This window comes from Somniosus microcephalus, chromosome 11 (genome assembly GCF_052327205.1).
Source record: "Somniosus microcephalus isolate GS21.2 chromosome 11, FLI_Smic_1.0, whole genome shotgun sequence".
In the NCBI taxonomy this organism is placed as follows: Eukaryota; Metazoa; Chordata; class Chondrichthyes; order Squaliformes; family Somniosidae; genus Somniosus; species Somniosus microcephalus.
Window position 1 is genome coordinate 207,843,271 of NC_140997.1, and position 17,859 is coordinate 207,861,129.

The following is a 17,859-nucleotide window of genomic DNA, read 5'->3' on the forward strand; positions in this document are numbered from 1 at the left end:
GGAAGGCAATGTACTAAATGTGGTAAACGGAACCACTTTGCTAAAGTCTGCAGGACTGTTTTCGGAAAGCAGTACACACAGTGAGTGACAGCCAAATGCAGAGGAACTGTTTATTGATTCTGTGTCACAGAAAAAACAGATTTCAGAGACTGAGCAAGCTAATGCCGATATTGAGATAGGAAAACAGGGCACAGAGCTTAAGTTTAAACTAGACACTGGATCTCAGGTTAACGTAATTCCTCTGAGTGAGTATCACAGCTTGAAGGATGAGTGTGAGCTACAACCCACCTCACGCAGACTGACTGGCTATGGAGGTGAGCAGCTCATTGTAAAAGGCACATGCGTGATGAAATGCAAGTACAAAGAAAGTGACATGATGTTGAACTTTTACATTGTTGACACTCAAGCACCTCCAGTGCTAGGTCTAAAGGCATGTTTAGACATGGACCTCATCAAGCTAGTGCTATCATTGACAGCACCAGTTGAGAAGCAGACAGTCATGGAAGAGTTTGCTGACGTTTTCAAAGGAATCGGACTATTCCCGGGTGAATGCACTATTCACCTTGACCCAGCAGCAACCCCTGTGGTTTGCCCACCGAGAAGGATACCCCTTGCTCTACGTAGTCGCCTGAAGGAGGAGCTGCAGAGCATGGAGAATACAGAAATCATCATCCGGGAAACAGAACCGACAGAGTGGGCCAACGCGTTAGTAGTGGTTGAGAAACCACGTACAGGCAAGCTCAAAGTCTGTCTCGACCCCAGAGATTTGAACAAGGCTATCGAACGCCCTCACTACCCTCTACCAACACTAGATGACATCATACCCAAGCTAGTAGGAGCATGTTACTTCAGTGTAATGGACGCACGATCAGGATACTGGACTATCAAGCTCACGGAAGAGTCATCTAAGCTAGCAACGTTCAACACATCATTTGGATGCTACCGATTTCTGCGTTTACCATTTGGTCTTATCTCAGCTCAGGATGAATTCCAGCGGAAGATCGACGAAACCTATGAAGGCCTCGACAGAGTAGTTGCAATCGTAGATGACATCCTCATCTATGGCAGGAATAGAGAGGAACATGACAGGAACCTCCGTGCGATGCTACAAAGATCACAGGAGAAAGGTATCCAGCTCAACCCCGAGAAAAGCATAATCAGATCCACCGAGATCAGTTATTTCGGGCATCGCCTCTCAACTGATGGCATTAAGCCGGATCCAGTGAAAATCTCCGCCATCAAGAAGATGGAGCCGCCGAAGAACCGCGCAGAGCTAGAGACAGTACTAGGCATGGTTAACTACTTAGCCAAGTTTGCGCCGAGCCTCTTCGAAACAGAGAAAGATGCACAACTCACACTGCTGAGCAAAGTCATACATGAAGGATGGCCTGAGGAAAGGAGGAAATGCCCTCAGAGCATATCTGAATTCTGGAACCACAGAGACGAACTGTCACAAATCAACAGAATCATCTACAAGGGGGAGAAAATCATAATTTCTACCAGTCTCGGAGAAGAGATGTTGACAAAAATTCATGCTGGACATATGGGCATGGAAAAATGCAAACAAAGAGCACGTGACATTATGTTTTGGCCCGGAATGTGCAAACACATTGAGGACATTGTCAGAAAATGTTCCATTTGTCTAGAATGCTGCCCATCAAATGTCAAAGAGCCCATGATTCCTCACCGTATCCCAGACAGGCCCTGGCAGGTCACGGCAACGGATCTGTTCACATGGAACAACGAGGACTACATAGTGACTGTTGATTACTACAGCAGATTTTTTGCACTGGACAAGCTTCATAGCACCACATCTGCATCTGTGATCCACAAGCTAAAGGCAGCCTTTGCCAGGCATGGCATGGTAGAGACTTTAGTCTCAGACAATGGCCCCCAATACAAATCGAAAGAGTTCGAGTCATTTGCCAAGGCATGGGATTTCACACATGTCACATCAAGCCCACATTACCCTCAAAGTAATGGCCTTGCTGAAAAAACTGTCCAGATTGCAAAAACACTCATGGACAAAGCCAAAGCGGACAAAAGAGACCCCGACATCAGTCTCCTTGAGTACTGCAACACTCCGGTTGACAACTTCAAGTCACCAGCACAGCTGTTGATGAGCCGCAGACTTCGCTCAATCCTTCCAAGCACCAACCAGCAGCTGCAGCCAGAGGTCGTCCGCTGCAAGCAAGTGCATGCAAAACGTGTACAGAGACAGCAACATCAAAAGAGATACTATGACAGGTCAGCTAGACTACTGCCGCCGCTGCACAATGGAGAATCTGTCAGAATCCAAGAGCATGACTACTGGAAGCCAGCAGTCATCATCCAGCCAGCTGACACTGAGCGATCGTATCACGTCCGCACCCCAGAAGGACAGGTGTACCGCCGCAATCGCAGGCACCTCCCGAACACCAAGGAACAACACCATCATTCTGACGAGAGGATCAGTGCAACAGAGTGTGATGAACAGAGCAATACACAAAACACATCATACTTACCTGAACCTAAACCTGAACCTGATTTGTTGACCGATTCAGGAGCATGCCCAGTTCCATACCACACAAGGTCGGGACGCGAGGTCAAGCCTAGAGTTATCCTTGACTTGTGAACTGTCAAAGGGTGTAGGCGGATCGCTGCCCTAAAAAAACTGTACATCATTATTGAAACATTGAGATGTTTTCAGTGCTAGTTAAATGTTGAGTTTACTTATATGTTGATGCTACTAAGAACATTATGTAGAAGAAAGGTTCAAAAGTAATGCATAACATTTTTCTTTTAAAAGAAAGGGGATGTAACATTTGCATACTGAATTATCATTGGCCCGCAGGCATCTGTAAGGAATACCTATTATATTCACGTGATCACATGCTGAGTTGTCATTGGCTTGCAGGCATCTGTAAGGACTGCTATTGTTTAGAAGTCCCGGGGGTCCTGACTCCATCTTGTCCACACGGTGCTGTATTGATTGAGAAAGCTTACAGACCTGATGCTTCATTAAAATAGTTTAAACTGTAATACTCTGTTGTCCTGCAATTTATTAGTTTTGTACAAAGTGTGCAAAACAAGACACTGGGCAGAGAAATCCAAAGGGCAATGATGGAATGGAGGGAGTGAGGCATGAGGAAATAGCCAGTGGTGGAGACAAAGAGGGTACATACAGGGGCATAAGGCAAGGGAAAATCATTAAGGAAAAGTGGGATGAAAGCATTGAGAGATTTAAAAACAAGTACAAGAATTTTTAAGTAGATTTGTTGAGGCACAGGAAGCCAGTGCCATTGGAGAGGGTAGGGGTGATGGGGAAATGGGAGTATGTGTGGCTGAGGATGCGGCCTGGGGCTTTTTAGATAAGTTGAAGCATCTGGAGATTTCATGAGGGAAGGATAACTAGAACTGGTGATGAAGGAATGAGCTAAGGTTTCAGCAGCAGATGGGGAGAGAAAGCAATATTGTAGAGCTTGAATTGTAACACAGGGCTTCAAGACTTTGTGAATAAGTGGATGTGGGAGAAGCAGAGCTTGGGTTGAACAGGCCACCAGGTTCTGCACTTCTTGGCTCAGCTTAAGATGGCACTTGGGGAGGTTGATGGACTTGAGGCCAGATTGCTTGGAAGTGCTGTTGGGAGCCAAAGAGGATAGCTTGAGTTTTGTGGACATTCAGCTGAAGGTTCATCCAGGTTTTGATATCCAATGGGCAAATTGAGAATGTGGTAGAAAATGGCTTTTCAAGATCTTGTGGGTGTTGTAAATTAGTGCAGAGGGAGCCTATACCAGCCGCACACAAGCACCCGCTGCACCAAAGATCATTTATTTATTCAAATGATATCCGAATCGTAAGACACCCAAGTGAAGCTATTCAATTGGAAAGTGTCAAACTGGTGAATATCTGATTCTCAATTAGTTTGAACCCAACAAATAGGGAGTCACTGAGTTTGATTAATAAGAACATAAGAACATTAGAAATAAGAGCAAGAGTAGGCCATATGGCCCTTCGAGCCTGCTCTGCCATTCAACAACAACAATAACAACTTCTATTTATATAATGCCTTTAAGGTAGTAAAACACCCCAAGGCGCTTCACAGGAGCATTATCAAAAAACAAAATTTACCATATAAGATGATGTTAGGGCAGATGACCAAAAGCTTGGTCAAAGGGGTAGGTTTTAAGGAGCATCTTAAAGGAGGAAAGAGAAGTAGAGAGGTTTAGGGAGGGAATTCCAGAGCTTAGGACGTAGGCAGCTGAAGGCACGGCCACCAATGGTTGAGTGATTAAAATCGGGGATATTCAAGAGGCCAAAATTGGTGGAGTGCAGAGATCTCGGGAGATTGTAGAACTGGAAGAGATTATAGAGATTGGGAGGGGCAAGAACATGAAGGGATTTGAAAAAAGAGATGAGAATTTTGTAATCGAGGCGTTGCTTAACCGGGAGCCAATGTAGGTCAGCGAGCACAGGGGAGGTGGGTGAGCAGGACTTGGTGCGAGGTAGGACATGGATGGCAGAGTTTTGGATGACCTCAAGTTTATGGAGGGTAGAACTAGGGAGGCTGGCCAGGGGTGCATTGAAAAGGTCAAGTCTTGAGGTAACAAAGGCATAGATGAGGATTTCAGCAGCAGATAAGCTGAGGCAAAGGCAGAGATGGGCGATGTTATGGAGGTTGAAATGGGCATTCTTAGTGATGAAGTGGAGTGGCGAGGTAGGAACCTCAACTCGTGATCAAATATAACACTAAAGTTGCGAACAGACTGGGTCAGCCTCAGACAGTTGCCAGGGAGAGGGATGGAATTGGTGGCAAGGGAACGGAGTTTGTGGCGTGGACCAAAGACAATGGCTTCGGTCTTCTCGATATTTATCTGGAGGAAATTTCTGTTCATCCAGGGCTGGCTGTCAGACAAGCAGTCTGACTGTATAGAGACGGGGGAGAGTTCGAGAGCGGTGGAGGAGATGTAGAGCTGGGTATCATCAGCGTACATGTGAAAACTCACGCTGTGTCATCGGAATATGTCACCGAGGGGCAGCATGTAGATGAGAAATAGGAGGGGGCCAAGGACAGATCCTTGGGGGAATCGGAGGTAACGATGCAGGAACAGGAAGAGAAGCCATTGCAGGTGATTCTGTGGCTATGGCTGGAGAGCTAGGAGTGGAACCAGGCGAGTGCAGTCCCACCCAGCTTCAAGATGGTAGAGAGGGGTTGGAGCAGAATTGTGTGGTCAACCGTGTCAAGGGCTGCAGAGAGGTGGAAAAGGACGAGGCGGGGTAGTTGACCTTTGACACAGTCAATTAGGATGTCATTTGTGACCTTGGTAAAAGCTGTTTCGGTATGATGGCGGGGGCAGAAACCTGATTGGAGGGATTAAAACAAGGAGTTCCGGGAAAGATGGGCACGGATTTGGGAGGCGACAACACGTTCAAGAACTTTGGAGAGGAAAGGGAGGTTGGAGATGGGGCAATAGTTTGGAGGGGTCAAATCAAGGGTTTTTTTGGAGGAAAGGGGTGATGACGGCAGATTTGAGGGAGAGGGAGACAGTACCTGAGGAGAGAGAACCGTTAACAATATCAGCTAACATCATTCAATAAGATCATAGCTGCTCTTCGATCTCAACTCTACCTTCCCACACTACCCCCATATCCCTTGATTCTCTTAGTATCCAAAAAACTATTGATCTCTGTCTTGAATAATCTTCAATATTTGTTCAATTACACAATTAGTTGCTAACTAACCTTGCCTGCATTCGCTTACATGATATAATATAGACTTAAATTTACCCATGCCGACCTAGATTTCTTCTTTTGATGATGGCCAACTTCTGGCATCTGTAAAACCCTATTCACGGCTGAACCTGTTTAATAATATAACTCGTTACAGAAGTGTCTGACATGGCTGATATTAACTGCCTTCTGAAGTGATGTGAGACATGGTGTAAGATTCGCAAAAATCCAGGAAAATACAGTCTACATTGTAAAACCCCTGAAATGGCCACATTTTATGAACACAAGATGGAGTTGGCAGATCACATGACTCATTTCAGAAGGACATACCACTGCAGTATCTTAAAGAAACCTGAGTCACCACCGATTAGAAGATTCCAGAACTGACTGCAATTGATATGGTAAAATGGTTACAGTAGTAACGAAGTCAAAACAAAAGTATTTACACCTCAAGGTGTGTTAATTGCTAGCAAAACGCAAACCCATCTCTGAAATCGCAGAGCACAGATAAAACCTATTATCTGTACCAAACTCAGAGGGACACAGGACAGATCCCATTAGTTTCATTTACAAGACATTAAAATAAAGTACCCGCTTTTGTCAAAGCAGCCTGCCCATTACTTTAACAAAAGAAAACCCCTGATTTGGCGCCAAGATAAGGGCAAGAAAACAGTATAACTGTTGGGGGAAAAGAGACATTAAAAAAAACACAGTTTCACACAGACACGAGGTCAAAGGCAGACCGAGTGGAGAGGTTCGATTACGGTTCAAGGAGCACGGAGGGCCTACAAGTTCGAGCAGGAGAGCAGGTTCAGGAGCCGGTCCCATAAGGAAGACTGGAGATCCCGGACGATACAGGAGCACCAAGGTCAAGGACAGTTTTAAAAACCCTGGTGAGCATAGAGGCCCAACTCCACCTAGCTGATCTAGTTGAGCTATACTTTAGAGACGGGAGGGTTTTTAATATTAAGGGCTTTGCAATTCGGGAGTGTTATTCATCCTTCGTTGTGCCGTGCACTTTCTCCACCCCCGTTTTATTATATCGCTGATCTAGAATTGATGTATTATGATAGTCAAAGTAACTCTTGTGTGTTAAATTTTAGTTCCCATTGAGAGGCGTGTTCATGATTTTTGTCTGCATTGTTTCTTCATTCTCTATGTTTTATTCTCCTTAAAAATAAAGATACCTTTGATTTAAAACTTACCTTGTCTCACCTGATCCATTTGTCTTCCGAGTCACAAGTTGGGCCAACACATCAAGGTGGTCTGGCAATAAGCACAGTGTCTAGAACCGGTGAGGGGGGAGCGCTTCGGAACCGCTCACGAGCAGTGTGAAATCAAAAACCGATCTCGCACACCACAAGCTCGTTAAAACGACCCCTTACAGAATGGCGACCCAGATGGGACACTGGCTACAGAACCCTTGTGTGGTGGACAAAGACTCGGGTGAGACAGATGTTATGGAGGACAGGTTATCCTCCTACATGTGTGGCAAAGTAAATGTAGCAAAAAAATGGGTATATGACCTGTTAGGAGCCGAGCGTCCCCTAAAGGCAGCCGCCCAGTGGACGGCTAGTAAAGAGCACCGCAAGGGCATTGAAAAAGCGGTGTGGCTTATGTGCTATAAAAAGCAGGTTCTGGTACTGGACCACGCGGTGGCCAGTAAGGAAACTAAAATTAAGCATTTGTCCCGGGAGCTGCAGGAAAAGGTTGCAGTGGAAGGGAAGGTGCTAGTGGCTCTGGAGGCCATAAGCCAAGAGAGGGCAGCGATGGTCCGGGACCATCGGGGGAAAGTAGAAAGGCTGGAGGGCAAGATAGCTGAGCTGGAGGGGAGCGCTAGGTTCAGGGTAGAACACGTAGAGTATCAGGCAAGAGAATCCAGGGAGAAAGAGAGGAGATTAAAAACAGAGATTAGCCGCCTTACAGGGGAACTGAAGGCACGGGAGGAAAAGGTAGGCGAAGTAAAAGCAGCCTATAAGCTGGCCTGCGCTCAAGGGTTTGAGGAGGCAGACCACGGCCCCTGTAGGCAGGAAATAGAAAGCCTGAATCTGGCATTGGCCAGGGCAAAGGGGATGATATGCCTCATTAGCCCCAAGGTCGGCCAGGCTGAGTTCAACGGTAACCCAAGCAGGGAAGTCCTGCAGGCAGCCCCCAGAAAAAAATCGGGTTAGGGAACCCGAGATTTCACAGCCACCACCCCTAGCCCCTAGTTTTCCAGAGGTCTGGGATCAGGAGGGGGTGGAGGATGAAGAATCCAAGGTAGACCAGGGTAGCCCGAGAGAGAATCAGGGACCGGGACCGGTGTACCCCGTGACACAACGGAGGTACGGACCACCCGGTGACGACGGGGAACCTGGGGACCTCCAGAACCAATTCCTGGTGCCACACGGTGCGCAACAATTGCGCTCCATGGTGAGCTACATCCCCAAGCTCACCATGAAGGGGGGCCCTTCTCTTCACTTTAGGGAGATAGAGCAGGCGGCCTGTGTTAACGACTGCGATGAGGCAGAGAAGGCCAAGATGATGTTGTTCTCCCTGGGTAGCGATCTCCTCCAGACGCTACCCGATGGGTGTAAGAGGGGTCAGGAAAATTATGGCAGGCTGAAGGACGAGACCCTGGAGGCCATGGGGATGAACGAGGGGAGTCCGTTCACCCGGGTGGAGAAAACAGTCCAGTTCCCCGGGGAATTCCCGCAGGCGTTCGCGGACAGGCTGTGGCCAGTCTACCAGGGTGCATGCCCGGGAATGCCGGCGCGAGCGAACCTGGACGGGGACCAGTTAGTCCACTGGCTCAGGTGCCTGATGAATAACTCCCTGCCCCGCGTTCGAACGCAGGCAATGGCCTGGTTCGACCCCCGAAACCCTCTGACCACGGAGGCGACGGTGATCCGCCAACTCACCATCACCTTTAGAAACGGGAGGGATAGTGAGACACCCCAGCAAAACGGGAAGGTTTGTGAGGTCGGGCCTGGTGACCAGCCCCGTAAAGAGTGGCGCCAGGAAGGGAGCCGTCCCAACCAAAGCCGACAAACGTGCTACGGCTGCGGGAAGGAGGGGCATTGGCGCAGGGACTGTAAGAATCCCTGGAAGGACACAAAGGAAAAGGTCCCCACAGCCCCAGCCGAAGCCCCGGCCGCACCCCCGACCTCTGCCCCAGAGAGAGAGAGACGGAGCCAACTGTCCCTCCAGAGCTGCTGGACGTGCTGCTGGCTTCAGTGAGGTCATTGGTCCTCACTAAGGGAAAGATAGCAGCCACCACCGGTCCAGCGGTTCCCCCAACCCCTTCCCAAAGTGGCCCGCAATGACTGGAGCCTGCGCAGCCCGTCTATCTATGTGCGCTCCAGTACAACGGATGGAAGAGACCGCTCGTGCAGATGGAGGTAGAGAAGGAAACGGGGACTTATCTGTTGGATACGGGAGCTTCATGCACCGTGATCCATACGGAGAATCCCACCACCTCACCTCTGTCTAACGGGGTTCCATACGTCCTATCGGGGTTCACAGGGGCGGAGCAGACGGGTGCGTTCTCCAGGCCGCTCTCGATCCGCCTGGGCACACTCCAGACAAAGTGGACATGTGTCCTGGCGAGATGGGATGCGGAGGGAGGGAAGGGGATCCTAGGGGCCGACTTCATCGTGGGCCATGGGATCCTCGTGGACCTCCGGAACCATTGCCTTTGGGGGGCCAACACCGGAAAGGAAAGTGGAGTGGTAGTAATCCCGGGAAAGGATGGGAAGGGAACCCTGTGTACCATGAAGCCAAAAGGGAGTTACGACCTCGGTGAAATGATGGAGGGTATCCCAGAAGTATTTAGAGCCGAGGTGCAGGCTCAGTTTGGTGCGTTCGCCACGCACAAACACGACTGTGGGAGGGTTGCTGGCTTTGAGGTTAGGGTAGATGGGGATCCCATGGCCCGGCCCCAAAAGCAGTACAACTTCCCAAAGGAAGCAGAGGCTGATATGGAGGTGGCCATATCAGCGCTGGTACAGCAGGGGGTGCTGAGGCCTATAGCCACCCATGTGAACTCTCCGCTTTGGCCGGTTAAGAAACTGGACAATTCCTGGAGAGCCACGGTGGACTATCGGGTGTTGAACAGCAACATCCCCGCATGTGCCCCCACAGTGGCAGCAGTGGCCGACCTCATTGGGAGTATCCCCGCATCCGCGACCACGTTCACGGTGCTGGATATTTCCAATGGGTTCTGGTCGATCCCTGTGCGGAGGGAGGACCAGTATAAATTTGCCTTTACTTTCAGAGGGCAACAGTATACCTGGAATTGCTTGCCACAACGCTTCCACAATAGTCCCAGCATTTTCCACCAATGCATGGCGGACAGCCTGAAGGAGTTCAGTCAGCCCCTTCAGTTAGTACAGTACGTGGACGACCTGCTCCTGTTTACCGACACGGTCGGGGAGCACGGCCCACTGCTGGCTGAACTGTTGGAACTACTGACCAGAAGGGGGTTCAAAGTCAACCCAAAGAAAGCGCAGATCGGTCAAAAGGAAGTCAAGTTCCTGGGGCTGACCATCCGCGCCGGAGAAAGGGCCATCGATAGGGCTAGGAGGGAGGCGGTACAGGAGTTACCGGTCCCCGTCACCATAAAGGGTGTGAGGTCGTTTCTAGGGCTAACTGGGTACTGCCGAGACTTCATGGAGGACTATGCGGCCATGGCAGTCCCACTACTCCGACTCCTGCACAAGGGAGTGGAGTGGTCATGGGATGAAGGATGCCAGGCCGCGTTCGAGCTCCTAAAAAGGAAGCTGCAGACCGCACCGGCCCTGGGAGCGATAGATGGGGGAAGGGAGTTCTTCCTGGAGGTGGCGGCCAGCGGGGACAGTCTGAGTGCTGTGTTGCTCCAGGAGCGACATGGCAAGCTGAGACCCATGGTTTACTCCTCCAGGGTGCTCACCGACGTGGAGAGGAGCTACTCGGTCTGTGAGCGGCACCTCTTGGCCACACACTGGGCTGTGAAAAGATCCGCCATCTTCACAGGCACCTCCCCCATCACCCTCCTCACACACCACATGCCCACCAAGATGCTTTTGGATGGGAGGATTAAGGATGGGACAGTAAGCAGTGCCCGCATTGCGCACTGGACCCTACTCCTCTCACAAATGGATCTGCGGGTACGAGGCCTGTGCGAGCCCAGATTAGCCGCCAACCTGGCTTACCCTGGGACAGCCCATCAATGTTCCGTTGAAGGGGTATGGGAGGTCGACGTTGGTCTTCGGGCTGGGATACATCCCACCGGCCGTGAGATTTACGTGGATGGTTCCAGCACAGTATCCGCTGGAAAGCGGCTCACGGGGTTCGGAGTGTATGACCCAATGGCTGACATTGCGTTGGCGATTAAACTCCCCAGTACCATGAGCGCCCAGCAGGCAGAACTGTCTGCTGTGGCGTATGTGGTTACCCATCCCGAAGTTTTCCCTACCCCGTACACGATTTGCTCAGACAGCATGTTTACATGCAATTCGTGTACCGAATACCTGGCCATCTGGTCCCGTCGCGGATTCACTTCCGCGGATGGGAGACCCTTGGTGGTAAAGCCCCTGCTGGAGAAGATCCTGGCAGCCGTGGGGGAGAAGGGTGAGGTCTTCATCCACAAGGTGAAGGCTCACTCCTCCACAGAACCTCGCGGTCAGGGGAACCAGCGAGCTGACGCACTGGCGAGAGAGGGTGCCCAGACCGGCATTTTCTGGGACCCCTACAGGTCTGGACCAGTGGCAGCTGTAAAAGGCAGGGATGGGATCCAGAAGAGTGTAGGGGTAGCGCTAGCCCCGGACCTCAAATCGGTCCAATCTCAGGACCCTGCCCTGAGAGGGGTATTTAACGCGGTTAGCGAGGGGAAGAAAATGGAAGGCCCGTATGGTGCAGCATCCCTGTCCATAAGAGAGGGAATGCTGTTTAAAGAAGAGCAGTGGGTGGTGCCTCAGCAGCACCAGAGGGAGTTCCTTCAACTGGCCCATGAGGGACCAGGAGCAGGGCACCCCGGGCCTGAGGTCACCTGGCAGCGGGTGGAACAAGCAGGATGGTGGCCAGGACTCCGGGAGGACATCCGGGTGTTTTGCGCGAACTGTCTTGTGTGCGCGGCAAATAACCCCGATCCTCATAGGAGGAAGGTGCCGATGGGACACGTTAGGAGGGTAGAGGGACCATGGCAGTCAATCCAAATTGACTATATCGGACCCTTACCCGCCACCCAGGGAGGCTATAAGTACTGCCTCGTTCTGGTGGACGTGTTCTCTAAATGGGTTGAAGCCTTCCCCTGCCGAACAGCCACAGCGTTAGGGACTGCGAGAATCTTGGTGCGGGAGGTGTTCTCGAGATGGGGACTGCCCCAGTTCGTGGAATGCGATCAGGGAAGCCAGTTTACCAGCCAAGTAATGCAGAACACCCTGATGCTGCTGGGCATTCAGGGGAAATGGCACGTAGCCTACAATCCACAGTCATCGGGGATTGTGGAGCGGATGAACTGCACCTTAAAAGAAAAAATGGGGAAAGAGATAATGGGTTCGCCCCAAAGGTGGGCAGAAGTCCTGCCTCTTGTCCTCATGGGGATCCGCTCCAGCCAGTCGAAGAGTACGGGGTACTCTCCGCATGAGCTCATGACGGGGAGGGTCATGAGAACCCCCACCCATGTCCTGGCCCCAGTCCTAACGGAGGGGCAGCTAAGGGAGGTGAATTGGGACAAATTCGCCCGCACGCTCCTTGAACGCCTCCAAAGGATCGATGAGGGGGCCGCAGGTAACATGGGGAGGCAGCACCAGGGAAATAGGATGCTGCTCGAGCCCAGTAACACCCATCGCTGGGAGGTAGGGGATCTAGTGATGGTAAGGAACTTCGCCCGTGTGGGGAGTTTTGAGCCACTTTACATGGGTCCCTACAGCATCGTAGATCAGGCCAGCCCCATGGTGTATGCTGTGAAACTGCCCCGGCGGACAAAATGGTTTCACATCAATCAATGTAAGCTGTTTAAGCCGGAGGCAGGGAAGCAGGCAGCGGGGGCTGAAAAAGGCAGCAAAGAATAAAAAACTGCAGGGGAGCTGCAGCCGCAGGTCACACAGGCTGGACGAGCAGCCTGCGTGAGGGGAGGAGTTGTCCCATCCACACGGGAGACTCCCCCATTGTTCTGGGACCCAGAAGGGGAGGAGCCGGAGGTCCTAGGTCCTGTCCCATGTCACCCAGAAGGGGTGGAGCCGGAGGTCCTAGGTCCCGTCCCTGGTCACAAGGAAGCCGAGTCGGAGGACGAAGGTCCCGCCCCCGACTGCGGTGAAGGGGAGGAGCCGGAGGTCTTAGGTCTTGCCCCTGAGTGCAGCATTAGAGAGGTGGCGTCTGGGGGCGGAGACTCTCAACCTGGAGTCCCAGGTAGCGGGGAGGTGCCTGCCGCTGACCCAGAGCCTAGGGAGGCGGAGCCTGTGGGAGGAAGCCCACAGCCGGCAGTCGTGAGGAAGCTACGGACTGCAGCCAGGGCCAAAACTCCAGCCAAGGGTCCGACCTACGAGGAAGCCTCATATGTGGTGACCCTTAGACGGTCAAATAGAAAACCACAACCGAAGAAGGTTTGGTCGCCGGTTTTCACAAGAGGGACCTGTTGAGTCTGTGCTTTCCAAATGTAGTTATGCTGAATAACTGGACACAGACAACAGAATACTTAAACAGGTCTTTAGTAACTGAGGGTCAGGGCTGAACTGAAATACAATTTGCTCCACAGGGTTTATATACCGGTGTGGTCACCACTGGTACTACAATATACAGGAGCCATCAGAAAGTAGTTCATCACCTTAAGGTAGTCTCTAAAGGTGGTACAGGTTACATACACTACAATTCCTCCCCTTTTAGCTTAACAGTGTACACCCCAATTTAAACATAACATGGATAACATATATACAACTTTCATACAAAACTGTTCAAAGATTCAGTCTCTGAGGAGGCCTCCTGATCCGGGCCGGATAACGCCTTTCAGGGGTCTCTGGTTCTCGTTGCTGGGGTGACTCATCCATTTGATCTCTTATGGATTGAACATCATCATGTACGTTCGAGTCTGAGGTAGATGCTACAGGCTCAATAACTTCTTCAACTGGTGTCTCTGCCGTAGACATGGGGTCGACCCTTGTTCTCGATTCCACAAGTTCACAGAATCACAGAAACCCCACAGTGCAGATAGAGGCCATTTCGGCCCATCGAGCCTGCACCGACACATATCCCACCCGATCCCCGTAACCCCTACACCAACACATATCCCACCCTATCCCCGTAACCCCACGTATTTAATCCCCCTAACACTAAGGGTCAATTTATCAAAGCCAATCAACCTAACCTGCACACCTTAGGACTGTGGGAGGAAACCGGAGCACCCAGAGTAAACCCACGCAAACACGGGGAGAATGTGCAAACTCCACACAGACAGTTGCCCGAGGCCGGATTCGAACCTGGGTCCCTGGCGCTGTGAGGCAACAGTGCTAACCACTATGCCACCGTGCTGGTCAGCATGACGTCGTATTACGTTCTCACCAACGTCTACCGTGTACATCAAGGGTCCTTGTCGGGCACGAATTGTTCCGGATTGCCATTTATCATTCCTATAGTCCCTGGCCAACACTGGTTGTCCTATTTCGAAACTCCGAGTGGCCTTGTTATTTACGTGCTGGAATTGTTTGTTTTCGACTTCCCTACGCACATTGGGTTTTAACAAATCCAACCGGGACCGCAACCTCCTGTTATAGAACATTATGGCAGGGCTTTGATTTGTCACTGCATGCGTGGTGTTTCGATATGCCATCAGGAAATTGTCCACCTTGTGTTGTAGTGGAATATGGTCTTCGCTCATGGCCTTTATCGCCTTTTTGAACGTTTGTACAAATCTCTCGGCCAACCCATTGGTAGCCGGATGATATGGGGCAGATGTATAGTGTTTCACCCCATTCTTCTTCATGAATTTCTGGAATTCTTCTGACACGAACTGTGGTCCGTTGTCTGAACATATTTGTTCCGGCAACCCATTCCTTGCAAATATGGTTCTTAGAACTGCGATCGTCTTTTCAGAGGTAGTGGTCGACATCTTAATCACTTCTGGCCATTTAGAATGTGCGTCTACCGCTATCAAAAACATGGAATCCATGAATGGACCTGCAAAGTCGATATGCACACGTTGCCATGGGGTTGAAGGCCATTCCCACGGATGCAGCGGTGCAATTGGAGGTGCATTTTGAACTTTTTGGCACCCTGAGCAGCTTTTAGTCAGATCCTCTATTTGTTTGTCGATACCTGGCCACCACACATAAGCCCTAGCAAGGCCTTTCATCTTGACTCCCCCCAGATGACCTTCATGCAGTTCCTTCAGAACTCTCCCCCTTAATTTAGGAGGAATAATCACCCTTGTTCCATACATCAATGTTCCTTGACAGACGGACAGCTGTTCTCGTCTGGCTGAGAATGCAGGTAACAGTGGTTCACCATGTGCTGGCCATCCCTTCACTGTCAAATCGTAGACCCGAGACAGTGTCGGGTCATTTCTGGTCTCTCTCTCAATACTCACATTGGTGACTGGTAAGCATTCGATGATGGTCGAGTGAAATATCTTGACAGGGTCAACTGCCGGTGCCTCTTCCGCTGTAGGTAGTGGCAGGCGCGACAGACCATCAGCATTACCATGTTGCTTTGTACCTTTGAATTCGATATCATATTGATGTGCCCCTAGGAAAAGGGACCATCTCTGAAGCCTCTGCGCCGTCATAACCGGAACACCCTTCTTAGGGTTAAAAATGGAAACCAACGGCTGGTGATCTGTCAGCAGCGTAAACCTTTGGCCTTGCAGGTAATGGTTAAATTTCTTAACTCCCCACACGAGGCTGAGAGCCTCCCTATCTATCTGAGCATAGTTGCGCTCAGCGGAGGTCAATGATCTGGATGCGAACGCGACTGGCCTTTCCAAGCCATTTGGCAACTTATGTGAGAGCACTGCCCCGATACCATATGGAGAAGCATCACAAGCTAAACGAATAGGCAGCGTTGGGTTAAAGTGAGCCAACACTTCCTTAGAGGTGATCAGTGCCTTGCTTTTTTGAAAAGCCCGCTTACAGTCCTTGCTCCACTTCCATGGTACTCCCATTTGCAAAAGAGTGTTCAGCGGGTGTAACACCGTGGATAAATTTAGAAGAAACTTGTGGTAATAGTTAATCAACCCAAGGAACGACCTCAACTGGGATACATTTTCCGGAGCGGGAGCTTTCACAACAGCTTCGATCTTGTCAGGTGACTTATGAAGCCCCTCCTGGTCAATGACGTGACCGCAGTGCGAGATTCGCTTCTGAAAGAACTCACATTTCTGGCGATTAACTCTGAGTCCATATTCTTTCAATCTGGTGAGCACCTGCTCCAAATTTGCGAGGTGTTCCTTATCATCATCTCCTGTAATCAGAATGTCGTCCAGGTAGCATTGTGTGCCTGGAATTCCCTGTAATACCTGCTCCATGGCCCTTTGCCAAATCGCTGGAGCCGATGCCACTCCAAAAACCAGTCTATTATACCGATATAAGCCCTTATGTGTGTTGATCGTGAGATACTGGCGTGACGCTTCATCAACTTCCATCTGTAGGTACGCCTGCGCCAGGTCTATCTTGGTGAAGTGTTTCCCGCCAGACAGCGAAGCGAAGATATCCTCAATCCACGGAAGCGGATATTGCACCATGTGAAGAACCGGATTAACAGTGATCTTGAAATCGCCACAGATGCGAACCTTCCCAGGTTCCCCCGGCTTGTTGCTCAACGAACGCTTCATGACGGGAACAATGGGTGTGGCCCATTCGCTCCAGTGCACCTTTGACAGTACTCCTGAACGTTCTAGCCCTTCCAGCTCTGCTTCCACAGCAGGTCATATCGCATAAGGTACCGATCTGGCTTTGAAAAATTTTGGGTTTGCATGTTCTTCAACCTTGATGTTTGCCGTAATTCCTTTCAGTGTTCCCAGTCCCTGTTGGAACACCTCCTTAGCATCGTCCAATATTTTGGACAGTCGTTTAGGTTTGACGTCGTCCTCTTTACAGGAATCTACAGTTAGTGCTTGTAAGGAATGCCAGTCCATATTTATTCTCCGGATCCATTCTCATCCCAGTAGTGGTGGACCTCCCTCAGGTAACACATACAAGTCCATTCCCTGACTTTCTTTACCATTGTAGACCACCTTTACCTTTATCTTTCCGATGGGGTATACTCTTTGCCCCGTGTATGTTTTCAATACAATCTCCGTATCCCTCAGGGGAATGTGTGAGAATAACCTTTTGTAATCTTGCTTATTCATGACCGTCAATGCCGATCCAGTGTCCAATTCCATCTTCACTTGGACCCCTGCTATCCGAAGCATGACCCAGATAGTTTGGTGGTCTGCTGTGTTACCCACATTATGTATTTTTAGACAACCCAGTTCCTTACTGCTGGAGTCTGAATCCGTCTTCTGTTCATCCGAACTGTTCTCTGTCACCTTGTGTACTTTTTTGTACTTCTCCTGCGGCGACTTTTTGTTGCTGGTCTTCTTTCCTGACCGGCATACTTTCGCTATGTGACCAAGTTTGCCACATTGCCTGCATTCTTTATCTTTGAACCAGCACTGGTTCTGATCATGCGTTGTCCTTCCGCAACGATAGCACTTTACTGCGCCCAATGCCATTTCATTGGTGCTGAATTCCGATGGCCTTTGCTGCATTTCTGCAGTGCCTCGTGCTGCTGCCTCGTGCGATGCTGAAAGCTTTGTCCAGCGTAAGATCCTTTTCCTCTAGCAGTCGCTTCTGGGTTCCTTCCTTTAGTAGCCCACACACGAACTTATCTCTCAGAGCGTCTGCTAGTCCTGTACCGAACTGACAGTACTTTGATAACTTGCGCAGTTCGATTAAGAATTCAGCGTTGCTTTACTCTTTAAGCTGAATTCTTTTGTAAAATTTAAATCGTTCCGCTATCAGCAGCGGTGTGGGGTTTAAATGCTCTTGCAGGATAGTAACAATATCCGCGAAACTCTTTCCTACCGGTTTATCTGGTGTTACAAGGTGCCTTAATAACCCGTACGTCTTCGCACCCATCGAGTTTAATAGGGTTAGTGCTTTCTTATCCGCCGGTACCTCGTTCGCTGTACAGTAAACTTCAACGCGTTCCACATAA